Consider the following 9,901-nt stretch of genomic DNA (forward strand, 5'->3'; position numbering starts at 1 on the left):
ACGTGGCAACCCCACAGCTTGCCTATGAAGGGCTCCTGGCCTCATGCTACACAGCAGGACCCAAGGCACAGAGCGGAAGTCACTTGCTTAAGGACACAGCGCTGGAGAGGGGGTGAGCTAGGAGCCAAACGCCCGCCAAGGGAACTCCCAGCACCCTCACCCCACCACCACTCAACTCGCCCTCTTCAAAGCCTCGGGTGGCTAAAAGGGTTACCTTGAGGCAGGACATCTGGCGAGATACAGTGGCCTGGACACTGTCTTGTTTATTTTTGCCTTATCTTTCAGGGAGTGGGACTTGCAGCCCAAACTCTCTCCCCCAGTGCCCTGCAGTCTGAGGGCACAATCTCAGAGTCCATAGATCTCCAGTACTCCTCTCAGGCAACCCTGGCAGGCAGCCCAATTCCACCCAGGAGCAATTCTACAACAGGATTTGTAGATCTATAACATGACTTGGATCCCAAACTCACGTCAGACCATAGACCCCAAAGTCACAAGTTAATGGCACTGAAGAGGTGACGATTGTTACCCAGTTATGGTGTTTAGGAGGTGCGCCTCGTGGGAGGTCCTTAGTCATTGGGGAGTACCCTCAGAAGGTCCTTCTCCAGAGAGGGTTGGGTATCAAAGCTGAGTAGGGCCCGGCTACCCTCTCTGCCCCTGCCTCTCCCTGGGCTCCTTCCTGCACCCCATTCCCTAGGTCTCTTGCTGAGGGATGCTCTGTGCCACCACGGGAACCAGCCAGCAGGGAGCCATCCCCAGAGACTGATCCCGTGGGGCCCAATCAACCTTGGACTGGAACTCTCTAAAATCATAAGCCAAAATAAACCCCTTTCCTTTCTCAAGCGAGGGTGCCTCAGGTATTTTGCTATAGTGATGATAAGCTAATACAATAAAAAAAAAACTGCCATGTGTTTTTGAAGGGGAAAAGCAAACCTTTGGCAAACAAGTGTATAGGGAGAACCAAATGCGATTGTTATTCTGGGCTTTCCCTTGCAGTTTCTGACTGACCAGAAAGATTACAGGCAACAACAGAACGTAAGTCGTGGCATGCCTTTGCACTTTCCAAGTATCAAAGGTAATATTTTCAGGATGGGAGTCGCTGGACAGCAGGTTAAGCCATCACCTACAATGCTAGCATCCCATACGAGCACCATGTTGAGTCCCGGTTCCTCTGCTTTTATTTTTTTTTTTAAGATTTATTTATTTATTTATTTGAAAGGCAGAGTTATAGAGAAAGAAGAAGAGACACAAAAGAGAGAGAGAGAGATCTTCCATCTACTGGTTCACTCCCCAGATAGCTTGCGATGGCCAGAGCTGGGCCAAGAGCCAGGAGCTCCATTTGGGTCTCCCATCTTCTGCTGCCTTCCCAGGTGCATTAGCAGAGAGCTGGATCAGAAGCACAGCAACCATCCACTTCTGATCCTACTCTCTGCTTATGGCCTGGGGAAAGCAGCAGAAGCGGGCCCAAGTACTTGGACCCTTGCCACCCATGTGGGAGACTGGGATGGATGGAGTTCTAGGCTCCTAGCTAAGCCCCTGCCATTGGGGCCATTTGGAGAGTGAACTAGCAGATGGAAGATTCCTCTCTCTGTTTTTCTTTGTAACTCTGCTTTTCAAATAAATAAATAAATCTTTTGGGAAAACTTTACCATCTTCCTCACCTGGCTTCCAATTTCCACCACTAAGCCCTAGGGACAAACCAGGGCTGTGGGTGGGGTAGAGTGGGAATCCAGATTCATCCTCTATGAGTGTCACAGGACCCAGCAGAGAGGACCCCCAAGGACAGCCCACAACCACAAGGAAACTGGCCAAAATACAAGAGTCAAACCCACATGACAGTCTGAGAAACAGGTATTTCACTCGCGACATCAGGGAAAGATTTGCCTTATGCACATGATGTGACAAACATGTAAAACCCCCTGTTTATGCATCTCTGGTCTTCCTTTGCAAACACCTCTCCCATCAACTGAGAGAGGGGCAGGGGAATGAACCTAGTGACTGTAGGAAGGGAAAACGTGGGCGAACAGAAAGAACGAGGGATAGAAAATACTTGTGTGTGAATGCAAGTGAACCAAATGCCATTGTTAGTGACTAAGAAGTCAGAGGGAGTGGAAGGAACTGATAGTAAACATGGAAGATGAAAGTTTTTGCTTTCTTTTCTCTTCCGGGCTCTGTTATGATACTTGAAGGTAAATTGCAACACCGAGGAAGGAAAGTGTTAGAAGTTGAGGCATGCCAAAACATCTCTGACCACCTGCATGCAGTGTGTCCAAAGAAGACAGCCTGCACTCCTCTTCATGCAAGCCTTACTGAGGCTCAGAGCAGGAAATCATGGTTGCTATAGCAATGCACCTGTGACAAGGTAAGTTACAAAGAATAGCAATTTACTTGGCTCAGAGTCTTGGAGGCTGGGGTATCTAAGAGCTTGGCACTGCTCTCTGCTCAGCACCTGTGAGGGCCTGTCTACTGTTTGATCACGTGGCACAGGGCATCGTGGGCAAGGCAGAGCCAGCGGCCAGCTCCAGTGTTTCTTCCTCTTATACAACCACCCGTGCCAACATGACCTCACCTAATCCCAATCACCTCCCGGAGACCAGCAACACATGAACTTGGGGATTAAGTCTCCAACCTGTGAACTTTTGGAAACCATGTTTCAACTGTGGAAGTCGTCCACAGAGATCAAGTTTTTGTGCTCCCACATTGTTGCTCAACCACAACTATAAATTAAAGAAATCATGAAATCGATCTGTGAGAACCTCAGTTGACTGCCCTTGAACTTGAGTATCAGTGACTTAGGAGTGAATGAACAATCATGTTTGAATCCAAATATCTAGAGAAAGCAGATGCACCTTGTTATACCAAATAAGTAATAAGATAATGCCACCTGTTACGTGACAAAAGCCAGGCTCTTCTTGCCTCAGGGCCACTAGGTGCCAGCCACAAGGGCCCACACATGCCAGGGGTCTCCTTATACCTGGGTGATGTGCCCAGTTTCCTACATGCCATCTGTATACACATATACTCTGCTTTGGACTTAATAAAACACTCCTGCCTTCTTGTTGGGTTCCTTACATGATGATTCTTAATGCAAACAGCTTCCTTCCCAATCAGCTTTAGCCATCAGCATTGCCCATTAACTCGGAGTTTTCCTGTAAAAGTCTCACCCTTCTCGTGTCTGCCTGAAGTGCAGCACCATAGCTTTGTAATTGGCACTGTCCACACAAAGCACTAATAACTCCCCAGTGCCTGCAGAATTCAGCTCATACACCTCAACCTGACCATCCAAACGCCACAGCAATGTGTAGCAGATAGTAAGCGCTCAGTAAACATTGGTGGAGTGGCTGACTCCCAGGAGCTCATCTTCTCAGCCCACTGCCGTGCTGGCCAGGTGCTTTGCATGGGCTTGTTGACTGCCACCAGATTGAAGAGCCAGCTGCCTGAGCTTGGCCCTGTCGGTCTCCTGTGCTCTGAGTAGGAGCTGAGGGAAGCTTTAACTGCCAGTGACGCAGCTGCGGTGTTGCAAGCCCAAGACAGGGTGGGGGTGAGACCCTACAGGAAAACTGTTGGTTAATGGACAACTCTAATTGCTAAATGTAATTAGGAAGGAAGTCAGTGAAATTAAGACTCCTTCAGGTAAGAGAACCACAGAAAAAGCTGCTGGGCAAAATGTTTCATACCTGGGGGGGAGGGGGCTTCCATCAGCTTCCTCCAAGAAGACACCACTGCAGGACGTCAGCAGGAGTGTTTTATTGGGCCAAAGGTTATGCTCCCATCGCTACAGAAACTCAGAAAAAAAACCAAAGCAGTGATGAGGAGTCGGTGTAGTGATTAAGACCCTACACCCCATATCAGAGTGCCCGGGTTTGATTCCCGAGGCCAGCTCTGGACTCAGCTTCCTGCCAATGCAGACGCAGGGAGGCGGCAGGTAATGGTTCAGGTACTGAGTCACTGCCACTCATATGAGAGACCCAGGATGAGTTCCAGGTTCCTAGCTTCATCCTAGCCCTGCCCCGGCTGTTGCAGGCATTTGCAGAGTAAACTATCAGATGGAAGATTCTCTCTCTCTCTCTCTCTCTCTCTCTCTGCCTTTCAAATAAATAAATTTGAAAAATGAAAACAAGAAGAAAAAGAAGGAGGCTTGGCAGAGAGAGGTAGAGACAGAGGAGGAGGAAGAGAGAGCAAACAAACAGGGCCTCTGGCCTCTCTTTCCTCTTCCACATGCTCGAGAGAAACTTGCCATATCACATCTTCAAAGGGCCCGACGAGAGCTGCAGGGCCCTCAGGCTTGAATCTGTGCCCACAGCCTCCCAGTCGGGAGAGCGGAGCCTCCCGGCTGAGCTAAAGCACCCCACCCCCCAACTCCAGCAAGCCGCAGCGAGGCACCGCGCCACTCACCATTCTATGCAGCAATTACTTGTTCTCTCTTCAGTCTCTGGATCGGAAATGAGAGACTTTCCCTTAAGAGTTTCCATTTTAATATGTTCCCATCATCCCCTCCTGCAACACCTAAAGTGTCACAGAGCCTCTCCTTTTTTCCCAGAGAAACCCAACAGCTACATATGAAAATAAAGAGACATAAATATAATAGGTATCCACGAGAATTACCAACATCAATTCCAACAGAATTGGAATACGTGAAAAAGGAAAAATATGTGTGTGTATGTGTGTGTTTGTGTGTGTGTATACATGAGTGTACCTCAAAAAGCTTGTTGCAAATGGAATTAAAGAAGCTTATTTGGTGCAAAAAAAAGTTTAAACCAGCATATCGGAGGTCTTCAAAAAGTTTGTGGAAATAGATATTATGAAAAAAATATGCATGGGATTTGAAAAATTGTTCACTAATATAAACTTATCTTTTAATTCCATTTTCCATGCTTTTTTTGAAGTACCCTTGTGTGTGTGAGTGTGTGTATTTTAAGATTTATTTTATTTGAAAGGCAGAGTTTCAGAGAGAGAGAGAGAGAGAAAAAAAAAAATTTTTTTGACAGGCAGAGTGGACAGTGAGAGAGAGAGAGACAGAGAGAAAGGTCTTCCTGCTGGCGCCGCGGCTCACTAGGCTAATCCTCCGTCTTGCGGCGCCGGCACACCGGGTTCTAGTCCCGGTCGGGGCACCGGATTCTGTCCCGGTTGCCCCTCTTCCAGGCCAGCTCTCTGCTGTGGCCAGGTAGTGCAGTGGAGGATGGCCCAAGTACTTGGGCCCTGCACCCCATGAGAGACCATGGGGCCGCGGCGGCCATTGGAGGGTGAACCAACGGCAAAAGGAAGACCTTTCTCTCTGTCTCTCTCTCTCACTGTCCACTCTGTCTGTCAAAAATAAAAAAAAAAAAAAAAAAGAAAGGTCTTCTTTTTCCGTTGGTTCACCCCACAATGGCTGCTGCAGCTGGTTCGCTATGGCGGCGCACGTCGCTGATCCGAAGCCAGGAGCCAGGTGCTTCTCCTGGTCTCCCATGCGGGTGCAGGGCCCAAGCACTTGGGCCATCCTCCACTGCTTTCCCAGGAGCATTAGCAGGGAGCTGGACTGGAAGTGGGACAGCTGGGACTGGAAACAGCACCCATAAGGGATGCTGGAGGAGCAGGCGACAGCTTAACCAGCTACATCACAGTGCCAGCTCCTATTTTTTTTTTTTTTAATTCAGGAAGGAGAGTGTCACTTTAGAATCAGCTCCATCAGATTTCTAGGTAAACTCTGTCTCTAACCATGTGAATTAGGTCATCATATAAGCTCTTTAAACATTGACAGAAGTTTGTAAATAGGAATTAAATATAATACCTGGAGAGGGGCCATTTGGCTCAGTGATTAGTATGCCACTTGGAACACCCGCATCCCATATCTGAGTGACTGGGTTTGAGTCTCACTCTGCTCTCGATTCCAGCTTCTTGCTGATGCACACCCTGGGAGGCAACAGGTCATGGTTCAAGTACATAGGGGACATAGATTGAGTTATGGGTGCTTGTGTTCAGCCTGGCCCAACCTTGGCTTTTGGGAGCACTTGGGAAATGAAGCAGTGGAGGAGCGATCTCTGTCTGTCTCTGCCTTTCAAATAAATAAAGTTAATCTAAAAATTTTTTAAATACCCGTTCAGTTACTTTGCCATCATTAGATGCGATATTGCTCATAAAACACGTAGCACCGTGCCTAGAATGTAGTAACTACTCTGTGTGTGTTGAATGAATAAATTAAGGAACTTTCAGACCTGCTGTGTTTCTGAGACAGCGGGACTTCATCTCATTCCCCCAGACAACAGAGTTCAAAAGCCACCGCCGGGGCCGTGCTGACTGTACACCATACAACCCTAAAGGGCACCCTGCCAAGGTCACGCCTCAAGGATTTGCATATTGACTACTGCACATTTACAGCATATTACAACGATTTCCCAATAGATGGGAAGCAAGCGACATGAGGCGGAGGAGTCCTTTTCTCATTTGCACAAAGGCACTCTATGGGCAAGTGCTGGCCCTGGGCAGGAGACACAAGCGTTGGCGCCAGCTCCCTGGAAGAAAGCAACCAGGGTTAGATGACCATTGTTTTAGCCACAGTTGGGCTCTTTCATGGTTCTTTAAACACTGTCAGTATTGTCGGACAGGGCTGAAAAGCTCTCCCCGCCGGACAGTCTTTTTGGTGTGTTAACGTTAGCTCCTGCGTTTGCCGTCCCCGCGCGAATCATTATTTTATTTTTCTGTATCATTTGTCACATCCGAGTCTGTGGAGGTCATCCTAATCATCCCTCTGCTGCAACGAAGGTCACAAAGCAAACTCGGGTGACCTCCGGGCCACGCCGAAGCCGGCCAGGCCTCCTTGGGGTAAGGCCCTCTTCGGACTCAGCCTCCTCTGCAATGTCAGCCTCCTCTGCAATGGGAAGAGGCCCTGCGTCCGGCTGAGGCCGGCTGCCGAGGGGGCGGGGATAAAGCAGGGATTGCTGAGCCCCGGGAATCACAATAAACCCGATAGGTCGACTGCAGTGCAGCCCGCAGAGCTGGGCTCCGGGGTGGCTCCCTGTGCAAGGGCGTCACAACCAATCCCGGAGGCCAAGCAGCTGATGGCTGCAAAGTGGGAGCTCCTCTTCTTCAAACCCCAGCCATACACTGCCTGCTCACCTCTTCCTGTCCATAAATGGGAAAGGATGTAGGAATCCTTCTCCTCCCCACCCCACCCCCAACACACACACACACACACTTTTGCTTGTCTGCAGCACAAAAGTAAGTCCATGCTGGTCCATCAGGAACCTACCCCCCCGCTTTCCCAATACACTTCTCTCTCTGTTGACAACAGTGGCGATGATGACACAACTCTACGCATATGTCAAAACCCATTAAACCACACACCACCAAGAGTGAATGTTACTGGTGTTGGCTAAGAGAGAGGTTATGGCCGATGCCACAGGTTGCCGACACAACAGCTCTTCTCCCCTACTCTGCTTCCTAACTAACAAAACTGTGATTTTACTCAGACGTTTATCCAGCTCATGGAGCTACAGCTAAATCAACTGGTAATCAGGTCCTTATTGTTAGATTGGTTTAAAAATGGCGTTTATAGCATTCTCATTCATCTGAACATGAGGTCTGAAAGTTTCTGTTCAGGTTCTGTCTCCTCTTTTAAATGGACATCAGGGTAGTTATATGCCTCTGCTTTCCTGGCTTTTGGCATTGTGTGGGAATGTGTGATGCCTGGAGCTGCAGCAGCAATCTTGTGAGGATGAGGGGAGCTGGCATACATGCAGAGGATGGCAGTTCAGTTAGGCATAAAGATCTGGGTCACCCTGAGAGCACTGAGCAGGATCTCCCTGAACTTGGATACCTGCTACTCCTCCCGACTGATTCCTGTAAGAGGGAGGGTTTTCATGTTTAGTGTCGAAGCTGCCTGACTTGACTTCCCTGTAACAGCAATGTGATCCTCCCCGCTTAGAGGGTCTGTCCCACAGCTAACATTCAGCAGGTGTGTGTTATGTCCTTCACAGGATACGCTATGTCTTTTTTTTTTTCTTCTTGTAGAAATTGTCTCTCCATTACCAGTGGGCTTTGCCACCTAAGGAGCACTTGTATTTAATCCAATCAATAGCAAATGCTAGAAATGTACGCCTTCAGTGCAGTCACAATCTGTCTTAGTTCCTGTTTAGACCACCTGCGGAGACTTCGTGGTGAATTCCCTCTTCTCTCCTTTTCCCTAGATCTTTCCTGCTGCATGCTAACGTTCAATTTTCAGCTCCTTGTGCGTGCAGCTTCTTGCTGAGCTGGTCTCGGTGGGGCCTTCTCAAGATGTTTTCTTTCCTTTATCTGTCAGAAGCTTCATCTTTCTGTAGTATTTATCTTCATCTAGAAACCCTGCATTCTGCCTCTCCCTCTGTCCTCGATCTTACAGAAAATCAAGGCTGCCCTTCCACAGGCTATATTTAAGAATCTTTGCTAACAAAACGATCTTTAAATCCTTTTTTGATTCAAAAAATCACTTTGTACATTGCTTTGTTATTTTCTTTAAACAAAGATTTATTACTTATCTATTTATTTGAAAGGCAGAGAAAGAGAGGGGGAGAGACAGAGACACATGCACAGAAAGAGTGAGAGAGAGAGAATCTTCCATCTGCTAGTTCATTCCCCCAAATGACTGCAATGGCTGGAACTGCACCAGGCCCAAGCCAGGAGGCAGGAACTCCATTCAGGTCTCCCACATGGGTGGCAGGGGCCCAAGTACTTAGGCCATCCTCTGCTGCTTTCCCAGGTGCATTAGCAAGGAGCAGAATGGAAGTGAAGCAGCAGGGCCTTTAACCGGCACTCATAGGGGATTCTGGCATTGCAGGCGGCAGCTTAACCCACTGAGCCACAGTGCCCTCCCCTATTTTCTTATTTTTATTTTTCACATTTTTCTGTTGATTGCAAATGCCTATTTAATGTACTCCAAGCCACTGGAAGTCTCTTTAATCCTACCGAACTCTTCTTCGTGCACGACACTTCTGTCCTCTGTGAACTTTGGCTTCTATATCTCCTTGTTACCCCTACAGAAAGAGCTCCTTGCCCCTGTTCCAATCTTGCAATTGTGAAACAAAAACTTTCCTGCCGTGGTGTCTTGGAGGCAGTGTGCCAAGCAGGCAATACATCGGACCTCAGCCTTTTCCACGTATCTCTTCCTAAAATGCCTAGCAGAATAATTGGTTGAATAGATGCTGCACAGCTTAAATTGTTCTGAATGAAGTCCAGGTTGAACTTCCATACTCACTACCACAGGCTGAAAGAATGGACTTTGAATGTTTTGGAACACAAGGGAAGGACATCAACACCAGTCGCATCTTGGGGTCCGATGGATAACTCCAGTCAGCTCAGACAGTTAATGCTGTGTATTTGTGGTGTGGCTTATTTAGTTCTAGTTCATTTGTTTCACCTTCTGTTTGCTGACATGGCAAATATCACAGAATAGCTGGTGTTGCTATGGTTTGAGGATGACCTGCCCCCTCCGAAACTCATAGGGCACATACTCGCTCCCTTTCTCTCTCCATGTGATCCCCTGTGTGGCTTCAAGACTGCCAGCAAGACAGCCATGACCAGATACGGCTCCTCGACCTTGGACCAGCACTTCATGGAAAATAAAACCTCTTCTCTCTAGAGCTGACCCAACGTGCTCTGTGGAGTTATTAGCGATGGAAAACAGAGTGATACAAAAATGTGTACATCACTTACATGCCAAGAGCTTGCCCATAAGGAGCAGAGGTTTAGAGACGTTAGGGTAATAGCAATACCCTGGTTCTTCTTAACCCTCATCGCCAGGGCAAAAGATAGAGTTTGCATGAAGAATCTGAAACTGCCCATTCAGTATGTTCTTTTTTATTGTAATAAGTTAACACAAAGCTATTTGGGATCTCTTTTTTTGTCCCTCCTATTTTTAGCCCTAAATGTTTCCCTATGGTGATGCTCAAAT

This window comes from Oryctolagus cuniculus, chromosome 5 (assembly GCF_964237555.1).
Source record: "Oryctolagus cuniculus chromosome 5, mOryCun1.1, whole genome shotgun sequence".
Lineage (NCBI taxonomy): Eukaryota > Metazoa > Chordata > Mammalia > Lagomorpha > Leporidae > Oryctolagus > Oryctolagus cuniculus.